The sequence below is a fragment of the Chenopodium album genome, chromosome 1 (assembly GCF_948465745.1).
Source record: "Chenopodium album chromosome 1, dcCheAlbu1.1, whole genome shotgun sequence".
NCBI classification, from domain to species: Eukaryota; Viridiplantae; Streptophyta; class Magnoliopsida; order Caryophyllales; family Amaranthaceae; genus Chenopodium; species Chenopodium album.
The window spans coordinates 26,200,049-26,225,327 of record NC_137834.1 but is presented as its reverse complement, the minus strand read 5'-3'; the positions used below and the strand labels follow the sequence as shown (position 1 = coordinate 26,225,327).

Sequence of the window (25,279 nt, the reverse complement as noted above, 5' to 3'; positions counted from 1 at the left end):
TTCACTTTCTTTTTATTTTATTTTTTTTGGCTTGTGAATGGCTTTTTTCTGCCATGGGGTCTTCTAGCATGAATAGGAATGGTAGGGTTTGTGAATCAAATCAGTTAATTGCAACTGTGACCCCCTCAAGATATGCTGATATTAAATCTCAAGCTCTGTTTCGAACCCAGGAAGACTCTACTGCAAGTGCAGGTTGTGTGAATTCTTCATGTGGGTTAAAGAGGAGCAGATTGTTACTGACACAGCAGGTAGGGTTGCTAATACACCTGAAGCTAGGGGTGTTCAAAAATATCCGGTCCGAAATATCCGATCCAAAAATCCGATGATCCGATCCGAAATTTCGGATATCCGATCCGGTTTTTAAGGTTTCGGATATTTCGGATCGGATATCCAAAAAAAATTTTGGATTTTCGGATCGAATACGGATCGGATTTTGTCCGAAAATTTTAACTACCCGATCCGAAAACCCGACTATCCGATCCGAAAATTTCGGATCGGATTCGGATCGCAATTTCTCCGATCCGAAAATTTCGAATATCCGAATTTTCGGATCGGATATCCGAAATTGAACAGCCCTACCTGAAGCTACTGGTGTTCAACTTTTGAGGAGAGACTTCAATGAGTTCATGCACAAAACAAATGAATTTGCTGACTTTGTTCATTTTGGTGGTCAAAATTGTTATTGTTATGTATATGGTGTTATTAGTAGCAGCTTTGAAATAATGTAATGATGTTGTAATCTTTTATTTTGATATCGATAAAGCTAAGTATGTTTTTTTTTATGGAATTCTAATTTTAAAATTGCTGAAATTCTTATTTAAACAATAACAAATGATGTGCAAATCCAAATGCATAATTCAATACACAAAGGAAACTATGTATACAGTTGGAGTGGGTGGGTGGGTAAGTAAGTTAGTTTTTTAAAAAAGGAGGGAAAGCAAAGAGGGAATAAAAGGAGGAAGTTTTTTAAGTTAAAAAATGAAAAAAGCCAAAATTAACGTTTGTTTAACGTTAGATTTACTGTAGATGAGTGTGTGAAACCTTAGGTGTACCGCTGATAAACAATAGTTAGTAGGTATATCATTGATAAACGCTCAAACCTTAAGTGTAACATTGATAATTTCCCAATAAAAACCAATATTTGAATAGTAAAAAACACACGGAAGTGAGTACGTAACATGGTCTAACAATTCTAACACATTCCCTATTTCTAAAAAAAAAAAAAAAAAAAAAAAAAAAAAAAAAAAAAAAAAAAAAAAAGGAGGGAAGAAAACAAATGAAAAAGAGTGAAGTTTCCAAAGCCCCCCGCCTTTTTGTTTTCCAAAGAGTGAGCATTGCGTTGATTAGACTAGACACTAAAACAGTCGTCATTGTGTCATTTTGCTAAAACAGTAAGACCACAATCATAAATCATTACAAATCACAAATTACGGAGTACAATTTATTTTCTAACAGAAACGATGAAACAAACACACACCAAAAAAACAAAAAAAAAAAAAAAAAAAAAAAAAAAAAAAACATCAAATGAACTTAATTTGCTTGTTGATTCAATTTGCTGGGGCTTGATTCCGCTCAAATGCTCAATGTTTGAGGGTCTTCCACAACTAATCACTTTCAAACTACTATATTAATTATGGAGAATTTGGTGTTAACTGTTAAGGTAATCTACTGCCTTTGTTCCCCAGCTTTTGTTCAATTATTTATATGCTATTTTAACCCCATTGGTTTTTGGGGTGCAATTATTGTTAATTATTCTACGATGGGTATGATGCTATTTTAATACTGATTATATCTATTATTCTCTGATTCTCTCTCTCTTATTTTATTTTATTTTATTTTATTTATTTTTTTTCTGAATTTTTTTAATTTTTTTTTTGTTGGTTTGATAAAAAGTTTTTGTATTTGGGGAACAAGTTATTTCTTTATGTGGGAAGAAATTGACCGGTTGATCATTGACCCAACCTGAAAAACCGAAACAATTTTTTTGAACAAAAAATTGTGATCTCAATATCTGAGCCCAAACATTATTATGGAAAATTTCGGGTTATATCGACCAAGAATCGTTGTTTTATAATCATAATTCTCTATATGAGCTCTATATTTTTTGGGGGTATCCATCCGTTCATCCTTTAGGCTAATTTGAATTTGGGGGCTCGGGGCTAAGTTCTGGGTGGGTGGTTAGGTTTCATTTCCCTCTCAATTGTTGTCGTGAGGTTTCGAAGCCGTATGAGCTCTTTGAGGTTATGAGGACTTGTTGATTGTTACTATTCGTTGTGTTTAACATACGAGTATTTTTTTATTTTTTTTTGGTAAGACATCAATTTCATCAATAGATTTTTGGTAAGCTCACGTTGCATGCGGTATGAGGGATAGGGATAAGAAATTTTTCAAAAAAAAAACAAGATAGGGATAAGAAAAAGAGAATTTAATCGATAAGACATGGAATATAAAATGTGTCTTCATTTGTTTGTAATGAATAAATTGAGATATTGCTTGATTGGTTGTAAAAAAAAAAAAAAATAATTTAATTTACTAAAATATCCTCAATTGTTTTAATTTTCTCTCTTTTTTCAATTCATTTTACTAGGTGTTTGTTATGACTTATAGGAATCGAGATAAGGATAAAGAAAAGGACAATAAAATATCTTCATTTGAAGTGGGTCAAGATTGACCACTTTATTATTATGCCCCATCGTTCTCTCTAATCTTTTAAACCACATTTCTCCACCCTTTAAGAGCAAGTTTAGCCCCAAAAAGACTTGGGGTGACATCATCATATTGAGTCTTAAGACTTCTCCCATTTTCTTCTTAAATCTCTAGCAAGTTGAGATTAAGACCCACCTCAAGCTTTGTTCAATAATGTTGTTATTATATAGAAAATATAAAGAGAAAAAAAAAATAATGTCATATATTTGAGTCTTAGGGCTAAAGTGATAAATTTGGACAAGTCTTAATGAGTCTTAACAATAATTTGATGACATCATTTTCAATGGGGACCATAAAAAATGATGTCACATCCAAGTCTTAAGACTTTTGGCTAAACTTGCTCTAAGTCCCCAATTCACAACTCGACCATTCAAACATATGTCAGCCTCGTACAAGCCTTCATACCAAAGTACCAAACTATCCTCATTCCTTTCTCATTTTGTAATTTGCACACTTGTAATCCCAATGTAGACACCACTTCACCCAAAAGTCAATTACCTCCCATGACAAACTGCTAAGTTTTTCTACCATGGTTAAGCCACTGAGGGGAATACCAATTCTCACAAATGAGCAACTACTCTCACGGCAGCTTGCTCTTAGTTTTGGCCTATTCAAGAGTTGGATTAGAGATCAATGCTACTGAGTCTAAGAATTGAGTTCAGATTATAAACCAGTTTGAGGACCCGACCAATAATGTAATAAACTAACCTAAAGCAGAGGCACTATGGATAGTCTAATATTTTTTAGGTTAATAATCTGTAGCTTTATTTATAAATAGAGAAAAGGGGAAAGGAAAAGGTAGGCGGAATTTGGAATGAATATTTAAGGAGATTTGTCACCTCACGTTACTTTTATGAGAGTTGTGACCTTAAGTCACTAATAGGAGAGTAGTGAGCTACCTCACTGTTTTGTGTAAACCTTTGAACATTTGATTTAATAAAGATTCAAACTAATCTTCCTCGAACTTTGTTACTGATTTACCGTTTTGTGTTAAATGTTGCTTGACTGATCCGAGTCCATTACAACTTTAGTTATCGAATATGCAATGTTACATTTCTTAGTGGTATCACCTCATTCGACAACAAACCTTTAGTAGGCATATGCCTCAAATGAATGTGTTGTTTTGTTTCCCTTGTTGGCAACTTTTGCAATGGCGGTTATCATAGCTTGAGAATTACAAAGAAGTGCAATCAGAGGAGGGCCTCCACATTAGAATATATGCTAGCACATATTTTGATCATTCTTCTCAGAGCAATACATTTAGATTCTATTGTAGATGTAACTATACAAGATTTGTTGGAATATTTCCAAGATACAGGTCCACCATTGGAAGTCACTCAGGTGGTGTTTTATTTAAAATATTGAATAAAAATTTCAATGAAATGGGAAGAGTATCCTATGAAATAAAATTGGAACGATACAGAGAAGATTAGCATGGCTCCTGCGCAAGGATGACATGCACAAATCGAGAAATGGTCCACATTTTTTTTAGCAACTTCATTTCAAGCCTACTTTATTCTAGTAAGGCTCTTAATGATGCTTTCATAGACATGCTTTTTCTGGTATATTCATTTATCTGGTTTCCAGGTAAGGAAGGAATGACATGTAACAGTTTTTTGGCTCTTGTTCTCTAGATTGTCTACTTTCATAGACATGCTTTGTCTACTTTCAGAAGTCTACAGAAGACTTCTGTATGAAATTTTTTCATGTGCATCTATTGTTTGGAACTCAAAATATTTGGTGAGTGCAGTTTTCACTGACAACAATTATTGAACAAGATGAGGGTAGGATTCATAGAAACATAGAGAATAGCATGACTCCTAGTCTCCTGCACAAAGATGATGCAACAACTTGATAAATTGTTGCTTACTTCATGACTGATAAAAGTTTTAAGTAGGTGATAGGAGCATGCATATAAAAATTAACTTAACAATTTGCAAAAATTGATCTTTGATAATCAAAGGGGTGGAGAGCTGATAGTTTAATAAACTTTCACTTGGCTTGTGGGAAGTTCCATCATAGAACTCCCTCCAAAAATAAACGTATGCCACTTATTGCAGCGAGCACACGGTATTCTTTAGTAAAAGGCGAAAGAATAGTTCGCTCTGTGCTCACTACATGGCTGCGTGTTAAATAGAAAATAGCAGGCTTTGTTATTTATGTAGCAAAGACCACCTTAGATCTTCTTTCTGGACTGATGTGGGACTTTTGTGCCTATCCTTTATATCTTATGCGAAAGAATAGTTTGCTCTGTGCTTAACTGCTTACTGTGTGGCTGCGTGTTGAAAATAAAAGCAGGCTTTGTTATTTTTATTTATGTAGCAAACGTCTACCTTAGATCTTCTTTCTGGACTGAGTGTAATATTCCCACAAATCAAGAGATGTCTTTCCTTGCTGTTATAACTTTTTTTAAAAAAGGAGGCATGTACTAGATCTATTCATTTTTTTGGTTACGCTTTCTACTTTTGTTCATACTTTTTTGTTGGTTACACTTTTTTTTTCCCTATTTTGGCAAACTTTTTCTTATACAAATGTCAACTTTTACACACTCTCTCCAACTCCTTGGTCTGTAGCCAAGTATGTGTAACTATCATTTAGGATCAAAGGTAGTATCTGCAATTTTCTTGGTTGTAAATTCGAACTTTCTGCTGAATAGGCACTTGAAATACCTTTAGGAAATTTGAGCCGAACCCTCATGATAGCAAGAGATTGTGCAATTGTTGTGTTGAGTAGATGACCAATGGTATAATTTATTAACTGATTTTCTATATATATCATTACATGCAAGATTTTTGTAATCTTCAGTAGATATAATGTAACCAAAATATAGTGCACTTTGTCTTTTGTTTTAGAATCACTACTACTTAATGAACCCTAAATAGAGTTAGCATTGTAAAGCCAATTAGGCACTTACTGCATCTTAGTAGTTTTTGTGGAACCAAAAATCTAATGTATAGTGCGAGGCTAATAATGTTACATTTGCCTATTTTGAGTTTCTATGAAACCCATAATTTAATGTATAGTGCAAGGCTAATCATGTTACATTTGCCTATTTTGAATGATAATTGTTTGTTGGTAATTATAAATGGAGGGCTAATCATATCGCATTTTGTAGTGTAGATTTGGAAATAGAAATGGTTAGGGGTTGTGCGAACACAGACCCCCACTGTCAAACTATGACGTACACTCTTCCTCTTTGGGAAGAGATGTTAGCAAGGCACCCCTCTCAAAGTACAATAAAGGCCACCTACCTAGGCCATGGGCCTTCTTGATCGCCCATTGACCCCGTCCAGGTAAGTATATTGCCCATATGCCATCCCTTCATTTATATCTATGATGTTATTCTCATTTCCACACTTTTAATAATGTGGGCAGTATTCTCATATCCTAAGATATATAGGTTGCAATTTAAAGGTTCTGTTTGTATAATATAGGGTCATATTTCTAAGAATTGTAAAGTCATATTGTAATGTCATGTTGTCTTGATTTCGTTCTAGAATCGAACTTTGTGAACTTGGTTTATATTTAGCTTTGTCATATGGGAAGTCAATTTAAAGGTGTGATTGCTATCTAGTCAGGAGAAAAGAGCCTCAAATGTTGCCCCTCTACTTGGTCCACAGACTCCGATCAATCCTCCACCAAAGCTATTTATTTATTTTTTTTTTATTTTTGGAGGTAAGGAGAATGAACCTCACTGTACATCAACCCTCACGGTTTTTTGGTCTGTTATTTGCGGGTTAGACACTTTAAGAGTAAGGGGGAAAGGGTAAGGGATCTCCACCCTCAAAGTGTCTCTGGTGGAGATTGAACCCCTAACCTCAAGGTTGAAAGGTACAATCCTAAACTTGGTTTCCACCAAAACTAGTTGAAGAAATCTTCCACATTTCTTGGAGATGCACAACTAAATAAGAGAGAGAGTTTAAGAGAGAGTGTTTTGCAATTCTAGGGTCTGAATGCATTGTGTCTTGTATATCCTAAACCTTAATCAAACTCACTCATTTCACTCCTCTCCTTATGGTCGACCACAGGTAAAGTTCGTTTATTAGGAGTGGAATTCCCTACAAGGCCTTGTTCCTTGATTAATCCAAGTGTTGTATAGTGTGACCTTACAGGAACCGTTTAAGTGGGCTTTGGGCTGATTTGTTATCAGGCCAAAGGTCATTAGTACACTCTAGTAAAGGCATGATGACGACTCAATTAAACGGATTATTATTACCATAGTTTGATCCATTTTATATTCAACAATTGCACATGAGTCAAGGACACAATTTCTTACAAGGGAGTGTGGATATTCAAAAAAATTCATATGAAAGATATACTAGCAGATGCTTCGACAAAACCATCAATAATGATTGATTCATTTGGTGACTTGGTGTCAGACTTCTATTGGTCTAGCCAGTACGTAAGCAGCATAATAGTAAAATACTTCGTAGTCTAAGTGGGATAATGAAAATAAACAATAATAAAGCCATATTTAATTTTTGTTAAAGAAGAGTTATCATATATATGACGTTAGAAAAATAATATTGAGCTTATGCGTGACGTTTGCAGTGAAGAGCTTGAACAAAATTCCCTGAACAAGGAGTGCTATGCCACATTGAAAAAATAAAGACTAAGCTACTGCAACATTTGGAAATAAAAGGCAGGAGTTGAGACTAAACAAATCATACCTTTCTCGGCCTTTTGGCTAAGATCAAGTGTAGTATCTGTTCTTATCAGTTTAATATCTGATACGTGGGCCAATGGCCCACAACGATATTAAATTTATTTTTTAAGGGGGAAGATCCATCACAGTAGCTTGCTATTGGGATCTTCAGGCGTCGCCCATGCGTAGCACTACAGCACGGGCCTGGCGCATCCCACCAATACTTAGTTCAAATTCTTGGTATGCTACCTTTTATGTTCAGGGAATTTTTTTTGAATGTCAGTATATTATGTTATAAAAGTACAAAAAGGGTAATTTTTTTGGTCATTTCAGTAGTAATACCTGATGAATGGAATATGATTACTGCTAGAATCAGTGACTCATGGGACATGGCTATTAGACAAGTATTTGCTGCAGATTTGGTTCTTCACCTGGTTGCTGTATTAATTGCAGGCTAGGTTCTTTTGATGATTATATGTTTCTTTATTGAAGTCAAGGAGTTAAAACTAGAATTAAGATAGAAACCTAGTGTATCAGGTTGGAAGGTAAAGATTGTAGTAAGGACTAGTGGCTGGGTAAATGCAGGCCCCTTACATCACCAGTTATGATGTTAGCGTTTCCATTTTGAGAAGTTGTTAGGTAGTTACACCTTCTAAAGTACATTTAAGATGTTAGCAAATACTTCGGGCCTGTTCACTTCAGCTTTATTTCATTTCAGTTTAGCTCAGCTCCAATCGATTCAGTTCAGTTCAGCTCCTAATTCCTTCTCTCATAAAATATTCATTTCAGCTCAACTCAGCTCCTAACTTGATGTATGCTGTTCAATCATTTGGTTTCAGATACAAAATTATATAGTTTTTCTCTTATTTTCACGTTCTCTTTCACAGGGCCAACCGACAGTCCAGCACAAACTTTGCCAAGACGAATTCTGTGTAGTTTGAAATGTAAAGTCTCTCACTCCTACATGTTACTTATGAGTGATTAAACTTTCTCTATGTTTTCACGACAACAAGATTACGGACTGCAATGTTCCAGACTTATGCAGTCTTATTCGTAAATAGAAGTAATTATGTGTGATAAACCTTCATTTTTCCACAAAATTCTAGATTCCATGATACCTAGCTCGATTGTTTATACATTACTTATCTATGAACTCCAGAGTCTAGACATCAGATTAATTATAAAACTAGGTTCATGGAGTTTGCTGTAGAGAAAACCTCCTAATAAGGATTGCTCTACTACACTACCACATTGAAAAGGTGCGATGAGGCTACTGCAACTTTTGGAAATAAAAAGCAAGAGCTGAGACTAAACAAATCATACCTTTCTCGGCCTTTTGGCTAAGATCAAGTGTAGTATCTGTTCTTATCAGTTTAATATCTGATACGTGGGCCAATGGCCCACAACGATATTAAATTTATTTTTTAAGGGGGAAGATCCATCACAGTAGCTTGCTACTGGGATCTTCAAGCGTCGCCTATGCTTTGCACTACTGCATGGGCCTGGCGTACCCCACCAATATTTAGTTTAAATTTAAGTTGTTAATATTGACTGTAAATAAAATTCTGCTATCTTCACAACACTGTAAATAATGGACAATGGTGTAGTTAGAGGCCCTAGAGCCATTAAATTCCAGTTCATTTTTAGGGGGCGCTTGGAATGGGGGTAATAAAAGTCAAACTAGGTAAATTATAGTTGATTAGAGGTATTATTGTAGGGAAACAAGGTGTTTATGAATGAATAAAGGTTGTAGTGACATAATGAAAAGAGAGGTGGAGGAATCATTACCCTCAAAATGAGGGTAATAGGTTACCCACCCTCCCCCTAGTGTAACCTATTACCCCCAAAATAAGGGTAATAGTTCCCTTTCTTCACCCATCACCACACCATCACTATATGTAGTATAAATCTTCTTACAATCACATCAGCACTAGCTCCCCCTCTCCTATGTTTACTTTAATTTTGCTTGGTTTGACTTTTATTACCCCTTAATTTAATACTCCCAATCCAAGCGCCCCCTTTAGAGTGATATGAGGGCTTTTTTTAAAAAGGTCTATGCTTGTATAGGCTCTTGTCTATTAAACGTTTCTTTTCATTATCCATTGCGTATTTTGCATGAACATGTCCTTTCATTTAAAAAGAAAAAAAAAAGAGTAGAAACCTGGAACCTAGTCATGAATTGAAATATCTCTTTTATATTATTTGTTTTTTAATTTTGATTTATTAATTTTGTTTTTTAATTTTGTTTTTTAATTCCCTATTACAATCGGATTGCATCAAGGGTCTGCATTAAGCCCTTTTCTTTTTGCAACGGTTCTAGACGAATTAACTAGACCAATTCAAGATGAGGTTCCATGGTGTATGCTGTTCGCAGATGATATCGTTTTGGTGGATGAGACTAAGGATGGGGTTAATGTCAAGTTGGAGCAATGGAGGCAAAGGTTGGAATCTAGAGGGTTTAAGCTAAGTCGGAGTAAGACTGAATATTTGGTATGTCGTTTTGGCACTCAGAGGGGGACAAGCAATGAAGTGGTGAGTTTGGATGGAAAGGATTTGACCATGAGTGAATGTTTTAAGTACCTAGGGTCGATCATCCAGAAGAATGGTGACATTGATCAAGACGTGACCCACAGGATTAAGTCAGGGTGGCTTAAATGGAGAGCGGCCACGGGAGTGCTATGCGACCGCAGCATTCCCTTAAAGTTGAAGGGAAAATTCTACAGGACTGCCATAAGACCAGTGTTGCTCTATGGTACAGAATGTTGGGCTTCTAAGAAAGAGCATATTAAAAAGATGGAGGTTACGGAAATGCGCATGTTAAGGTGGATGTGTGGAAACACTTTAAGAGATAGAATCAGAAATGAGGTTATTCGCAAGAAAGTAGGTGTGGCGGGCATTGTAGATAAATTAAGGGAAAATCGTCTGCGTTGGTTTGGACATGTAAGACGGAGACCCGAGGGTGCACCGGTGCGAAGAGTGGAAGAGTGGGACCATGGAGGGATTAAACGAGGAAGAGGGAGACCAAAGATGACTTGGTTGGAAGGAGTGAGGAAGGATATGAAGTGCATGGATTTACGTGAGGATGAAGTTTTGGATCGTAAGGGATGGAGGAGAAAGATTTATGTTGATGACTACACGGAATAATCAAATTTGGTTCATGTTAGCCGACCCCACTTTTGGGATTAAGGCTTTGATTGATTGATTGATTGATTGATAATTTTGATTTATGTTTTTGTAAGTTAGGATTCATTGAGAAAATTAGGGCATGGAGTCATGGATTTTTCCCTTTTTATTTTGAGATAGGAGAAGTACAAGTTAGGATAGTCTTGCAATTGATATAAACTTTATTGTGTCAGTAACTTAACCCATATATTACTGAAACTTGCTACTCTATTGGAGTGTTTATGATTAGTCCTAAAGGTATTGAGTAAAGAACAATTGTTCTCTACCATTTAGGCAATATCCACTAATTGACACCAATAATTGGCGGTATATGATATGTTAGTTTGTTGGACACAACTATTCAAAACATTTGAATCTCAGTTCCATGATGTTGGGGGATAACTCTTCACTCTCTTGGCCGGTTGAGTTTAACTAAAAATGAAATCTATGTTCCTTCTCACTTTACATGTGTTTTGCATTTTTTCTTTGGATTGTTAGTGATGGTGTTTGGTAAGTGTTGCATATGCTGAATGATGTTTCTTTAAGTTGGAGTTGATTTACAATATGCTGTTCTCTGTAATGTCGGATTGTTCTTCGTAGATTGTAAGTTAATTTTGTTCTTGCAATGCTACTGACTATAAATCATTGTTTTCACTTAAACTTGGACGAAAGGCAAAACTTTGTAGCTGATTTGATGATTCATTTCAATAGCTGATCATTGGTGTTGCTGATTTGGTGACAATTCTTTTTTTTTTTTTCCTCCAGAAAACACTGTTGTTGCCTACTCTAGCTTCTGTAATCTGCAGTACTCTCTGCCTCTGAAAAATCAGATGACTACATTGTCTACATATGTCCAGCTCCACTGCTTCAGCATTTTTATTGAGGTCAAACTGGGGACGGCGTGAATGATAAGGTGAGGTTACTATAACCTAAGTTGTATTTGCTCTATTGCTATTGGGGTGATGGACATATGCTATATAGTTGAATAGCACTTCGTAATTCAATGTTCTGTTTGCAGTTATCTGGACAGAATTACTGTATCATGAGTTAATAACTACATATATATATTGATTCATTATATATTAAGTATGCTTGTAGAGTTCTTGCTTGTTCTAGAGAACCATTTCTCACTGTTCTTTATAAGTTATCTGTTTCATATGTTGGACAGGCTTACAATTTTATTTTCTTGTGGATATCTTTGGAAGACATTTTGGGGGGTGCACTTCTATTAGCAGTGATTAATGTTTCAAGTGCATGACATATTGGCAGCTGATTTATATTTAAGGCCAGGCCAGTGCCTTGTGGCATAATAACTTAACAATTTTTTATCCCTGCATCTTTCATCTGACATTGTTCTTAGTTTCTTACTCAAGATGAAAGGATTATTATCTAATATTGGCATATGCTCCATATTAAGTTTACTAGAGGATTAAATTTTTTAGCAGTATGTCCCACACTGAAAGTATGTATATACACCTCTTTGTTTATAATGTTTAAGCACCTACTTAGTATTGTCTCTTTGGAGACATCTGATAAAATTGGAACGATACAGAGAAGATTAGCATGGCCCCTGCGCAAGGATGACACGCACAAATCGAGAAATGGTCCAATTTTATTTTAGCTTATGAAATTGGTTTCCAGGTAAGGACCACTTTACTGGTTCTTGTTCTTTGTTTGTCTAATTTCATAAGATGTGCTGTAATAGATGAATATTTTCTTTATATATTTTATTTCATGTGCATTTCCTGCTAAGAACTCTATTGTCCGGTGACTTGGTGAGTACAGTTTTAGACTGTGATTAATATTAGAGTCAGGGTAGGATTCATAGGGACATAGAAGAGTAGCATGAATCTTGCATAGAGATTAACCACAACTCGAGAAATTGTTCCAATATTTGTTCAAAACTTAAAAAGTCTCTGCTTGGGACATATATTAGATACTTCACGTGGTTTTCACCAGGATTTATACTCAATACTCTCCTTAAGTGACATGATGCATCGGGTATCATTAAAATAATCGCTTACTGCATGTTTATATGTATGTAAAGCTTATTTCTCTTATTTTCTGTAATTAAGTAGCTAATTGCATTGAAGGTCAAATGAAAAAAATAACATTTGCTTTGTTTTTTGCTAGAAAGAAAGAAAATGATAGGTTAAGGGTCAACATAAGTTGATATGAAAAAGCATGCATTTATTAAGTAACAATGATCTTTGATTACCACGGTTTAAGAGTTGTTTATAAGAAACTTGAACTTGTCTTGTGGGAAGCTCCTATAAGGAACTCCCTCCAAAAATAAACGTATGCCACTAAATGCAGCGAGCACACGGTATTCTTTAGTAAAAGGCGAAAGAATAGTTCGCTTTGTGCTCACTGCGTGGCTGCGTGATGATTTTAATTGCAGGCTTTGTTATTTATGCAGTAAGTCGTTCCCTTTATTTTCTTTCTTGACTGATGTGGGACTTTTGTGTCTTACCCTTATATTTATGTGAAATTTTGGCTGCAGAGTATGAAGAACTTAATATTCTCACACGTCTGTTTAAGGAGAGATGACTCTACACGGTGACTGTCATTAGGTGGATGTTGCGTCCTACAAATGTTAACTTTTCTTTGAAAGGAGGTATGCATTACAATTTACAACTGTTCATTTTTGTTGGTTACACTTTCTATTGTTTATTCTTTTTTGTTGAGTACACTTTTTACCTTTTTCTACATTAGCAAACCTTTTCTTACACAAAGCCCCACTTACAATACTCTTTATCTAACTTGGTCTCTATAGCTAAGTAAGTGTAAAAACCATGTTGGAAAAATCAATTTTGTTTGAACTTCTTGGTATTAGATTTGAGTTATTTTGTAAATTGAACAAACATCACCGAAAGCAAATATTGGCCGGTGTGCAAACGGCTTTCAGTTTACCGACCCCTATAACTAAAACCCCCTAAATCTTTCTTCCTTTTATGATGGCTCTTGTTTAAATTATCAGAACCTAGGAACTTCAGGGTTTTTATTTTTTTTTGTCATGAAATATTATTATTGCCTTAAAGTTAAATTTAATGTAGATGTTAATATAACGAAGAAAGATTATTTTGATTATTGGTAAAAAAATAAAAATAAAAGAAGGGCTTGATATATAGAAAGTGAGTATGTGTTTTATCTTGTCTATATGGGATGCTTCTATAAACTTGGACTTTGATAAAATAGGATAACTACTATGGAATATCAAACTCCAAGATTCCCACACATGATTCAAAAGAATTAGGAAAACTATATATATATATATATATATATATATATATTATTAATTCGGGTAAAGGATCCTTAGTTTTGATACCTAGTGGATACAAGTATGTCTTACAATCATGTTAGGTGGATTTCTCCTTAACCTTCCATGAGATCATGAGGTTAGTAAAACACGATTGTGCACTAATTTTTTCTCAAATCAATAGTTTTCTTGTAATTATAATGTCCCACTAGCCTAAGGAATCTCATTGGGGACTGGGTGTAAGGTGTAACCCCCACAATCCCACATTCATATAGCCAATATAGGTAAGCTCATTAGGTTTGTATTAACTCAAACCTTTAACTCAAACCTTATCTTAAACCTAATCTAACAAGCTATGAACTTATTTAGAGCTTTAGCTCATTCTTACACATATGATAATAACAAAAACTACTACATCATGCACTTTATCAAATTGTAATAGTGATAGTATTCAGAGTTCTTTTGTGATTTCATTTGAACCTAGAAATTCTAAGATTGGTGTCCATCACAATTCACTCCACAATAGGCTTTAAACTCATTCATTGCAATGACTCCAGCACTATAATCATAGGCCTTTGTCGATAGGTGTAGGCGTCGTTTGAAGTGCGCCTACGTTAAACATGCGGTGAATATGCTTGACACTCTTAGGAAGTGGAAATTGACATAATACGATTAGGGACAAAGAAAGTAGGGAGCCGCCAACAAGTTTTTAAGGAACTTGTAAATCGTTCACGGATCATTATAAGGCAACCACGAGAAAGGGACAACGATAGGCAACAAAAATTGACCCGTGAAGGTCACACCCCATTCATAATCCATGAGATTACTAACTCCATATGGTTCGGAACCATGAAAGAAGGATCGGGGATGATGGTACGAAGTGAGTCATAGAGCGCATTTGCCCGTATTACTCGATTCTTATAGTGAAAAAGGATTTCTGCGATCTCAAAGGCATGCAAACAAAGATTCAATTTGCTCCAAACTATTATTAAGCTAAATTGGTTTAATATTAATGCAACATATAATTCTAAAATATCGTGATCACTTGATTAAACAACAAGATTAAAAAGGAACCTAAACCGGTTGTCCAAATTATCTTATTAGGCGTGATTTTCAATTACATATTCCCTTTAACATGCAATATGGTGATCAATAAATATATAAATAGAATAAACATTGATATTGGAAGCAATTTAACAATAAATTCAACAATATAAAATCGTTAGAAAAATAATAGAAATAAATGGAACATAATTCTTACTTTGATTTTGTTTGCTTGCAACTATAAAACAATAACTGAGTTAGTAACTTCAAGGAAATAAATAAATTAAATTAAATTAAATAGAGTTGATTTGGGGCCAAACCCTCAAACAATTCTACCTTTCACGCCTTGGTTTAAGGACAAAACCTCGAGTAAAGTACGGACTCCTTGGAGTGCTTAAGGAAGGAATTTTGAAAGAATAAGGTAAGCTAGTGTTTAGGCTAGAGCATACAAGAGAGAAAAGAGAATTAATCGGTGATCAAGCTTGTTGATGATTGAAAAAAGAGGTGATATGACCTCTATTTATAATGAAAAAAGGAGGGCCGAAGAATTAAGATAAGATAGAATTCGAATCAGAATAAAACTCTTGCGATACACATCAGTTTTTGCGGTTTTTGTTTTTATCATATCTTTTGATCCAGAAATCGGAATAAGATAAATAATATGTCGTTGGAAAGCTGTTGAAGTCTACTTTCTAACCCAATTACAATCAGATTAAAATCCTTTATATAATAAAAGATATGGCCAAAATAGGGGGACGGTGTCATTTTTTAATAGAGTTTGATATTTCATTCATATTTTTTTGGTTATAGCTCGGAATTAATAGTATAATATATTATTCGAAAGATAATTCTAAGGGCTATCCAACCATCTAAGATTTGGATAAAACTATGAGGCACGAAAATAATATCCGACCATCTTTGAACGTCTTTCAATTTGAATAGAATTAGGACTTTCAGAAAGAAAAGTTTTATTCAATTTCAAACTCTTTAATCTTATCTTTTCAAAAAGGATAATTAAGATCTTTTAGAAACTTACAGAAGCTTTTAATTAATCCTAATTGGTTTAGGGATGAGATTAAAGCTTTTGAACCCTCCACATGATCATTGGGTTGTAGGTAAGGTGGGCTTAGGTTCGGTTTGGGCTCAGTTTAGTATTTAGGTCATAACTTATTCGTTATAACTCGGATTTGGGCTTATAATATATCGTTGGAAATATCTTTTCAAGCCCCATCCAACTATTCAATCATTGGACTCAGATTATGGACCAAAATAAATTGGACTAAACATTTTTATAAAAAGGACACGAAATGAATGATTTTGAAGGACACGAAATGAATTATTTTGGGTTTAAAGGCACGAAAAGAGGAAAATAAGTTATGGTTTGGGGAAAGAGGCTAGGAATTGGGTTGGTTTATGAAATGTATTGGGATTGAATATGGATTTAAGCACTCCAAGATTAAATACTCAACCTGACCAATAATGGCGGTGAAAGGTTGTTCATCATCGGGTTTGGTTTTGGGGAGACATTTTTAGGTGTCTACAATAGGTACTAAAGAATTCCTCTTTAATTTTAAAAACTGGAATAATGTTCAAATTGTTTCTGATTTGATCTCATCATAGCATGCATACATTAAGCGAATGTCTCCTTTCTTTTTACAGACATTATCATTCGCTACCCTATTTTTTTTTTATTTTAAAATTGTGAGTCACAAGGCATAAAAACGTTGTCTTCTCGCTCATTCAAATCTAAAACAGTATAATTAGATTACGTTATAGGTTCAGCAATATGTGTTTGGTTAGATGATTTTTGTAACACAACTCTAGGAATAGTGAAAACATAAGTATGTTGAATTTCATCGATCTCTTCCCGAGTGAACTTTACAAATGCCGTCATTAATGTTTAGGAAAGACTCGTGATTTTCATGTATATCTAGTTACAAACTTAGTTTTAAAGGGCGCAAGGTGCACCAAGGCGCAAAAAGGCCTTGGAGCCTAGGAGCAAGGCAAAGGTGTGCGCCTTTTGTAGGTGAGGCGCACTTTATACATATAGAAAATAAATAATGCTAACTCCGATTTTTTTTATTTGCAACTTTGGGGCATTATTTGAGAGACATAAAATATTCCAAAGTTACAACTAAAAAAAAAATCCGAGGTAGTAATTTTTATTAAATAAGTGTAAAAATGAAATTATAAGAAAAGGTGAAAGGGTCATGTGATTTCCCTCTCCACTAGAATTGAAAAAAACCTGCCCATAACAAAGTCTGATGGTATACTTTAGGAAAAATAAACTTACACAATAGCTATTGATGCTTTAAAACATAAGTGGCAAAATAAGGTGTAAAGGTGCAAGAAGCAGCCTAGAAAAAAGCGCTAAGGCGCGTGCCTTTTTTACGTCTATCGGTTTATGAGCCTTAAAGAGCGCACCTAATGCACACTTTTTAAAACTAAGGTTACAAACAACTCTTACTTATTTAAATTGCTACCCTCTATAAGCTAGTCCAAACTCATTATCTCTCCATATAATTTGAGATTATTTTTTCACTATCAATACTAGGAGACGTCCCATGGTAACAATTTGTCTATTTACACACCGGTTCAAACTTTTTCCTTTGTTGTTTTGTAGTTGATTCACAAACCAACTTTAGAAGTCATGTTTATAACATATAAAGGATAAGCAACAAAAATAAAAGAACAAGAATAATCATACTAATGTAAAGTGATTACATTGAATGGTAACTCTATAAGATTCACATATCAAAAATCATTCAAATAACTAGTATCAAATTCAGTAGATTTGCCATCCATAGTTGTATGTATCAACCAAATATAAAACAAATATCTCTAACTGCAAAACTTTTTATACTTCGTCATAGTTTTTTTTTTTTTTTTTAGTTATTCATCAAGACGTGGCCCACAGGATTAAGTCAGGGTGGCTTAAATGGAGAGCGGCCACGGGAGTGTTATGCGACCGAAGCATTCCCTTACAGTTGAAGGGAAAATTCTACACGACTGCCATAAGACCAGTGTTGCTCTATTGTACAAAATGTTGGGCTTCTAAGATCTGCGTATTAAAAAGATGGAGGTTACGGAAATGCGCATGTTAAGGTGGATGTGTGGAAACACTTTAAGAGATAGAATTAGAAATGAGGTTACTCGCAAGAAAGTAGGTGTGGCAAGCATTGCAAACAAACTAAGGGAAAATCGTCTGCGTTGGTTTGGACATGTAAGACGGAGACCCGAGTGTGCACCGGTGCGAAGAGTGGAAGAGTGGGACCATGGAGGGATTAAACGAGGGAGAGGGAGACCAAAAATGACTTGGTTGGAAGGAGTTAGGAAGGATATGAAGTGCATGGATTTACATGAGATGAAGCTTTGGATCGTAAGGGATGGAGGAGAAAGATTTATGTTGATAACTACACGGAATAATCAAATTTGGTTCATGTTAGCCGACCCCACTTTTGGGATTAAGGCTTTGATTGATTGAATGATTGATCACTTTTCTAAAGCAGAAGTTTCAAATTTGTTACATCTCTTTCCTTTTTAATTAATAAGCTCTCTATACCCCTCTCCTATTACATGGGTCCATTTTTCTAACTCTCTCTGTCTATCTCATCTCTAAAATTGACTAGGAGTTTGCAATTTGCAATTTGCAAAGTGATGTAATTAAAAAAACGGAAGAAGTAAAACAAATATCTCTCACTAAAAGAAGAAGAAGAAGAAGAAGAAACTATAATGTTTCATTCTTTTTTCTTTTCTTTCTTTTCTTTCTTTCTTACGTTTGTGTAGGTATATTAAGGTAAAAGAAAACAAAGGCTAATCAAATTACGAAGCTGAAAGTGGTTAGCAAGTGGATTTGAAGTTTAAAGATATAGGAATTAAATTGGTAAGTCACGATACTTACCTCTTAAGTGGAAGCTCAACAAGATCTAGAATTCGCCTTACGAATTGTAAAGGATAATGATATCATCAATATCATTATCCCTTGATTTACTCCTTAATTTTCACAATTAGGTTGATTGTCAACGATTTTTTTAACTATTGTTTAATGCACCTAGACATATACTCTAATGTATCTAGTCATAGTCTAATGCTTACTTGTCGACTATAAATACTCTTGTATACTCATCAATATAATCAAGCTTTCCAACATTTTCTTTCGCATAACTCTATCACGTTATAATAAGCTACGGTATCATAAACTTTTGATCCTTCTCTTCTTGCTTTCGCTACTTCCATGGTACACTATCAAAGCCCTTTGGTGATGTCGACAAATGATGGTAATCATATCAAACTTTCTTGTCGGAAAGCTTCAAACCAAAATCACACTTTTTGCTCAATTCTTTTGCCACCTCGTATTTCTTATACGAAGAGATGTCAATTGTCATACATTTTTTTTTCTCCAAACCTCTTATGGAAAAACAATCCCTTTTCTGGCACCTTGTAGTTCATCTACCAAGTATTGCCAAACATAAACTTACTTCTCCAAACCCCTTATGGACTCCAAAACCATTATGGAGAACCATGAAATTCCCTTCTATACAACCACTAGATTTTTCTATCTTGCCCTCAATGGTAGTGAAAGAATCCCTATATTTTTTTCTTCTCTTCGTTGGAAGCACACAATTTCTTCATTTTAATATTTTGCAGTAAATGATTCACGTGTCACAACAACCATGAAAAAAAACTCTTCCTCACCACACACCTTTATCTAAAAAAAAGACCCTCCGATATCTCTCCAAACCCTCTCGTAGAATTACAATACAACGCAACTCTTCTCACCTACTATACTTCAATTTCTACATTGAACAAGATTTGCGATATTATATCCAAGATCAATCCATTGTTCAGGGGGCATGTAAAAGATAATGAGATCATCAATATCATAATTCCTTGATTTACTCCTTAATTTTACACAATTAGGTTAATTGTCAAAGATTTTCCTAACTATTGTTTAATGTACCTAGACATATACTCTAATGTATCTAGTCATAGTCTAATGCTTACTACTCTTGTATGCTCATCAATATAGTCAAGCTTTCCAATATTCTCTTTTTCATAACTCTATCACGAACCGCATCGGAAGGGCTACGTCAACACTTGTCACACTCCAAAACCCAGAGTCAATGGAAAACACTCTGTGTGAAATTGTACATTTATTTGGCTACAAAAGACGTTATTCCTTATCACTTAAGACTAGGTGTAACCAACTCTCAATAGGACAAATATCATCTTATTTACTTTCCCAAAATATAGATATCATCCCCTTAAGTGATATAGATAAAGTAACAATTACTTGACATAGGATAGACTTTGGAGGCCACTTAATCTCCAACAAAAGAAAATAATGAGGATGTGAAGAAAAGGTGTCTTTTTCCTTAGCATGTTTATTATCAATGTCGAGTCGAGGTTAAACAACTTATAAGAGTTTTCATTATTGAATTGAAGCACAAATTAAGAAACTACTCATTTTATTAATTCAAGAAAATAAAAACTAAATGACTTCTATTAAATTGAAAAATGAAACCTATAGACATAGACTCAATATAATGAAAGGAAACAGCTAGACATAGGACTCTTCTAATCGACCTATTAGACATTGGCTAAACTAGATAGAACCCAAGGGGTTTGTTTAAATGTTTGGCTAGGTCTTGGAGGAATTGAAAACCAAGCATAGATGAGTTGTCCATTGCCTTAGATGGTACTTGCAGTATGCATTTGGATTTCACCTCTTTGATCTTTCTTCTGGTGGTGGATCTTTACACTTCTACAAAGTCACTCTTTGAAGTTGTCTCTTTATTGTTGCCTAGTGTTTATATGAGACTCATAAGCCTTTAGAGTCGCTTGTAGTAAAATAGGTGACACATAAAATTGTATTTTAAAATTTGAAAAAAAATCTTAATGTGTCACCTAATTATTAATGTTAACTTATAAGTTTTTGGATACGCTTATTTATAAATTAGGTACCATGTATGGTTGTGGTAGGATATTTGAAAAAACAATCTTGCGTGTCGTCTATATGGAGTCACTTTTTATAAATTAGCTGACACGTATGGTTACAATTGAAACTATTAAAGAGAAAAACTCTTTACGAATCGCTCTTTATTGATAAGTGACTAATAAGTCATAGGCCTTTGAAGTCGTTTATAACAACGCATAAGGTTGCTATGGGAAATAGAAAAAAACCTTAGACGTCGCTAATGAGTGACTCATAAACCTTTGGAGTTTCCTTTTATAAATTAGGAGACATGTAAGTCTTTGATAGGATTCCTATTATATGAATTTAAAAGAAAAAAAATACCTTCACTAAATTATTATAAGTTACTCATATGCCAAGATTGCCAACATTTAACATTATATATCTAACATCTAAAGTTAAATTAGTGCATTGGCATGTGTGCCTAATTTGATTGTGTCAGCTATTCTGAAACGGAAGAAGTATGTTGCATCATCATCAATGTACAACTCCTACTTTTAGAGTCGAAGTTGTTATAGTATTATTTTTTAACTTTAAAAAAAGTCTTACGTGATGCCTAATTATTAATGGGGGACTCAAAAACTTTTAGAGTCGCTTGTATTAGATTGGTGACTCATAAGCTAGTTATGGGAATTTAGGGGGGGAAAAAACAATGAGGCCAATGACTATCAATATGAGGGTTCAACTGTTAACTCTGAAATCACAAGGTCGAATCCTATTCGAAAAGTGATTTGATGTTTTAAAAACACAAAATTAAATAGATACTTTCGTCTTAGTGTTAGTTAGGCCTTTCCCTCTTTTTAATATGTGAAGGAGTGGCCATTCAAAAAAAAAAAAAAAAAAATGTGAAGGAGTGGAAAATAGTTTTCCTGTCATTTCTTACAAATTTATGAGATTAGTCCAAGATTTGGGGGTTCTGAACAATTAAGCTCACTGATTGTTGAAAGATGTTATGTTAATAATTTAGGGGATCTGGATAATGATATAAAGGAGTGATGTACCACATCGAAAAGTAGCAACGAGGCTACTTCAACTTCAGGAAATAAAAGGCAGAAGGTGATACAGAACAAATCATACCTTTCTCGGCCTTTTGGCTAAGATCAAGTGTAGTATCTGTTCTTATCAGTTTAATATCTGATACGTGGGCCAATGGCTCACAATGATATTAAATTTATTTTTTAAGGGGGAAGATCCACCACAGTAGCTTGCTACTGGGATCTTCAAGCGTCGCCCATGCGTTGCACTACTGCATGGGCCTGGCACACCCCACCAACACTTAGTTATACATTTTCTGGTTTTTTTTACCTAAGACTATAAGAATAAAGGACTAGTGGTCTCTTTGGTAGTATGAGTCCTGATTCATGGTCATTGCACTTCTGCAGGCACTAATGAAGAATTCAATAGAACTATACTTAAACATGGTTAACTGAAACCTACCTGCATATCTGGTTCTTTTGATGCCATAATTGTAACAATAAAGCTTTTGTTCAAATAAAGAAAATACATGCCACTAGTGAGTTGTTCTAATTCAAGTAGGTAAGCGTCTGTATGAACTCTGGTCCCCTTTGCTCTGTTTCATAAGATCTAGCTGTATAGCAGTACTGCAGTACAAAAGAGTAGAAGAGTTTGATGTGATTTTTTATCATTTGCATTTTTCTGTGGATGCAGTTGTACTGACAATGAGATTAATATGAAATTGGTTACAAAGAATATTATCTTGCTTATTCGCAATTGCCTCCTTGAGATATAGTCTAAACATTAGTCTCTCTCTTCTCCATTTTGGTCTTCATGCTCCTTGTAGTTGGTTACAAAGAATAATATCTTGCATTTTGGTCAAATTCTCCTTATGCAATCAGTTTTATTGATAAATGCACACTAACAAATTTAGTTCTCTAAAACCATATATGGCATGTATAAAGGTGTTCAGACTAATGGTTTATGTTAAATACTACCAGGGTCTGTATTCTCTTTCAGCCTTTGAGTGCCACGATGCCTCAAACTGGTCCAAGGCATCATTAAATTCTTTCTTTTATTCTTTTTTTACAAAGTTTCATTTATTTGATTTTCTGTTATTGAGTTGGACTTGCTGCTGGCATTAAATTTTCAGTTGGAAAAATGAAGTTTCCTTCATCCTATGCCAATCACCAATAATAAGAATGAGAATTAAGGTTTGGTAGGAGAAATTTGGCAGATTGATTTTTGATATTGAAAGGGTTGTAGAGTAAATAGTAGTTATCTTGCTGGTTAATAAAGCAGTAATAATGTTCCCTATAAAATCTTTTGAGGTACAGATTGCAAATAAGGTGAGTTGAGCTAAGCTCTACCCAACTCGCACTCAGTTTTTGGTAGCTCCTATAAGTAAATCTCTCCAAAAATAATCATATGCCACTGAATGTAGCAAGTAAAAAAGACTAAAGAATAGATTTCTCGTGCTGACTGCACAACTGCGAGAAGGGTCACACATTCAAGTTATTAGCTCGTATCTTCTTTCTTGACTGACTCTGGATTATTGTGATAATTTAGCTCCAGAGAAATATAGAAATATCTCTTTTCTCTGTCTTATGGGGGAATGATTCTACTGAGACTATGCCATTTACTGGCTGTTGCTTCCACATTATGTCCGTATATCTTTATTTCTTATTATGTCTGTATTGCGTGGTTTTACATTTGAGTTTGCAAAACAAAGTTCCAGTAAAATCCTTTGTCTTTTACTTATGCTTCATCTTGGACTGAAAATGTGTGATCAGCTTTGCTACAACATGTGGGGCAAATAATTAAGTGCTTAGAAGTGCTAGTATCTGAAGATGTTAAGGAAGGTAGGAGAAAAATTAAATCTTTTAGCTCAACTTCCCTTGCTATCGTTTATTGGTTTAGAGACTTGGTGATATTTACTGAGAATTGTTTAGGAAAAGTCACAGCTTTGGGAAGTTGCTCAGCTGATAGTGGACCTAGAATATTGGATAGAAAATGAGTTGTGGTTGGCTTTGCACTGTGACATATTTTGGCTGTAACAAATTCTAATACTAGTAGGTTTTTGGAGATTTGATTTTGTGTGTGGCAAAATGCAGTGTATCGTCCTACATTTGAAAAAGATGAGATAAAGGCTCTATTATAATGCTTTTGCATCTTAATTAGTAGTCTCTTCGGAGACGTCTGATAAAATTAGAATGATATAGAGGAGATTTTATTTATTTATTATTATTATTATTATTAATTATTTCCTTTGGTTTTACTACCATTTTATGCTAATCACTGACATATATACCTCTGATGATTTAACTGGTAATTGGATAAGGGCCGCGCGAACGCAGGCCCCCACTATCACAAATTATGACGTACACTCTTCCTCTTGGGAAGATGTTAGACAGGCACCCCTCCTAAAGTGCAATGGAGGCCACCAACCTAGGCCATGAGCCTTCTTGATCGCCCATTGACCCCGTCCAGGTAAGTGATTTGTTTGTTCATACTCCATTTTAATTTATAGTCATCTCTTTTATACACCCATTTTCAATTAAGTGATGTGGGACAACATCCAACCTTGTTAAGCTGATTTTCATTAATTTGCACTATATAGCTAATAAGTGATTCATTCATGTTTGTGTTTTTGTAAGTGTCAACTCTTCAAATCTAGTACCGAAGATGGAATTATTGAACAAGAAACACATTATATTTGATCAATCTATAAACAGTAGCTGTATCAAAAATAGAAACTGTAGATTATATACAAGTTCATAGATTTAGATAACTGAGTGCATCAACTTTTCTCAAAAACAGCTGCCACTCTAGTCTACTTCTCTTTTGTGTAAACTGCAGACAGGTGGATCCTTTGCATCTCTGTGACTCTGTCTTGCTGATGGGTATTTCTAATTTAGTAGGCGGGGAATGTTTAATACTACATTTGACCTTAGACAGTTAGAGCAATTACTAGATATTAAAACCGAAAGACTTATACTGTTATTATACCTACCAGGCTACCAGGTATATAATTGTATATGATATCTGCACCATACGTTTGCATGCCAACCCTTGCATGGTCTTCTTGGTATCTATGGAGTACTAGTTTTACTAATTGTCCTGAAGGTGTTGAGTATAGAAAACAATTGTTCTCTACCCTTTAGGAAATGGCCACTAATTGGCACCAATAACTAGCGGCATATGATATCGTAGTTTGTTGGACACAACTATTCAAACATTTAAATCTTAGTTCCATGATGTTGGGGATAACTCTTCACTATCTTGGCCGGTTGAGTTTAACTTAAAATGAAGTCCATGTTCCTTCTCACTTTACATGTGTTTTACATTTTTGCTTTTAATTGTTAGTGTAGCACATGGTGTTTGAAAAGTGTTGCATATGCTGAATGATGTTTCTTTAAGTTAGAGTTGATTTACAGTATGATGTTCTCTGTAATGTTGGACTGTTCTTAATTTTTTTATTTCATAGAATGTAAGTTAATTTCGTTCTTGCAATGCTACCGACTATAAATCAATG

At 34.6% G+C, this 25,279-nt stretch overlaps 1 long non-coding RNA gene and 9 other non-coding genes across 11 annotated transcripts; 6 read left to right on the top strand and 4 right to left on the bottom strand.

Annotated features, from left to right (window-relative positions):
* The first annotated feature begins 1,423 nt into the window (after positions 1 to 1,423).
* On the top strand, positions 1,424 to 11,420 carry LOC145576739 (uncharacterized). Of its 2 annotated transcripts, XR_014098559.1 has the most exons (4): positions 1,424 to 1,660; positions 5,827 to 5,999; positions 8,239 to 8,295; positions 11,279 to 11,420. It is a non-coding gene; the product is annotated as an uncharacterized LOC145576739 (long non-coding RNA). The 2 variants fall into 2 exon arrangements; XR_014098548.1 differs by lacking the exon at positions 8,239 to 8,295 and having other exon boundaries at positions 1,450 to 1,660.
* LOC145564089 (U6 spliceosomal RNA) lies at positions 4,091 to 4,193 on the top strand. The gene has a single exon (XR_014094743.1). It is a non-coding gene; the product is annotated as a U6 spliceosomal RNA (small nuclear RNA).
* Positions 4,715 to 4,830, bottom strand: LOC145566370 (U5 spliceosomal RNA). Its single transcript, XR_014095406.1, has one exon. It is a non-coding gene; the product is annotated as a U5 spliceosomal RNA (small nuclear RNA).
* LOC145564497 (U1 spliceosomal RNA) lies at positions 5,845 to 6,007 on the bottom strand. The gene has a single exon (XR_014094843.1). It is a non-coding gene; the product is annotated as a U1 spliceosomal RNA (small nuclear RNA).
* Positions 7,373 to 7,569, top strand: LOC145565022 (U2 spliceosomal RNA). Its single transcript, XR_014094950.1, has one exon. It is a non-coding gene; the product is annotated as a U2 spliceosomal RNA (small nuclear RNA).
* Positions 8,671 to 8,867, top strand: LOC145564717 (U2 spliceosomal RNA). The gene has a single exon (XR_014094890.1). It is a non-coding gene; the product is annotated as a U2 spliceosomal RNA (small nuclear RNA).
* Positions 11,421 to 12,026: 606 nt separating the features above from the next.
* On the top strand, positions 12,027 to 12,129 carry LOC145566780 (U6 spliceosomal RNA). The gene has a single exon (XR_014095489.1). It is a non-coding gene; the product is annotated as a U6 spliceosomal RNA (small nuclear RNA).
* A 648-nt stretch (positions 12,130 to 12,777) lies between these two features.
* On the bottom strand, positions 12,778 to 12,893 carry LOC145565985 (U5 spliceosomal RNA). Its single transcript, XR_014095337.1, has one exon. It is a non-coding gene; the product is annotated as a U5 spliceosomal RNA (small nuclear RNA).
* Positions 12,894 to 21,863: 8,970 nt separating this feature from the next.
* On the top strand, positions 21,864 to 22,060 carry LOC145564901 (U2 spliceosomal RNA). The gene has a single exon (XR_014094926.1). It is a non-coding gene; the product is annotated as a U2 spliceosomal RNA (small nuclear RNA).
* Positions 22,061 to 24,081: 2,021 nt separating this feature from the next.
* On the bottom strand, positions 24,082 to 24,242 carry LOC145564194 (U1 spliceosomal RNA). Its single transcript, XR_014094767.1, has one exon. It is a non-coding gene; the product is annotated as a U1 spliceosomal RNA (small nuclear RNA).
* Positions 24,243 to 25,279: the final 1,037 nt, after the last annotated feature.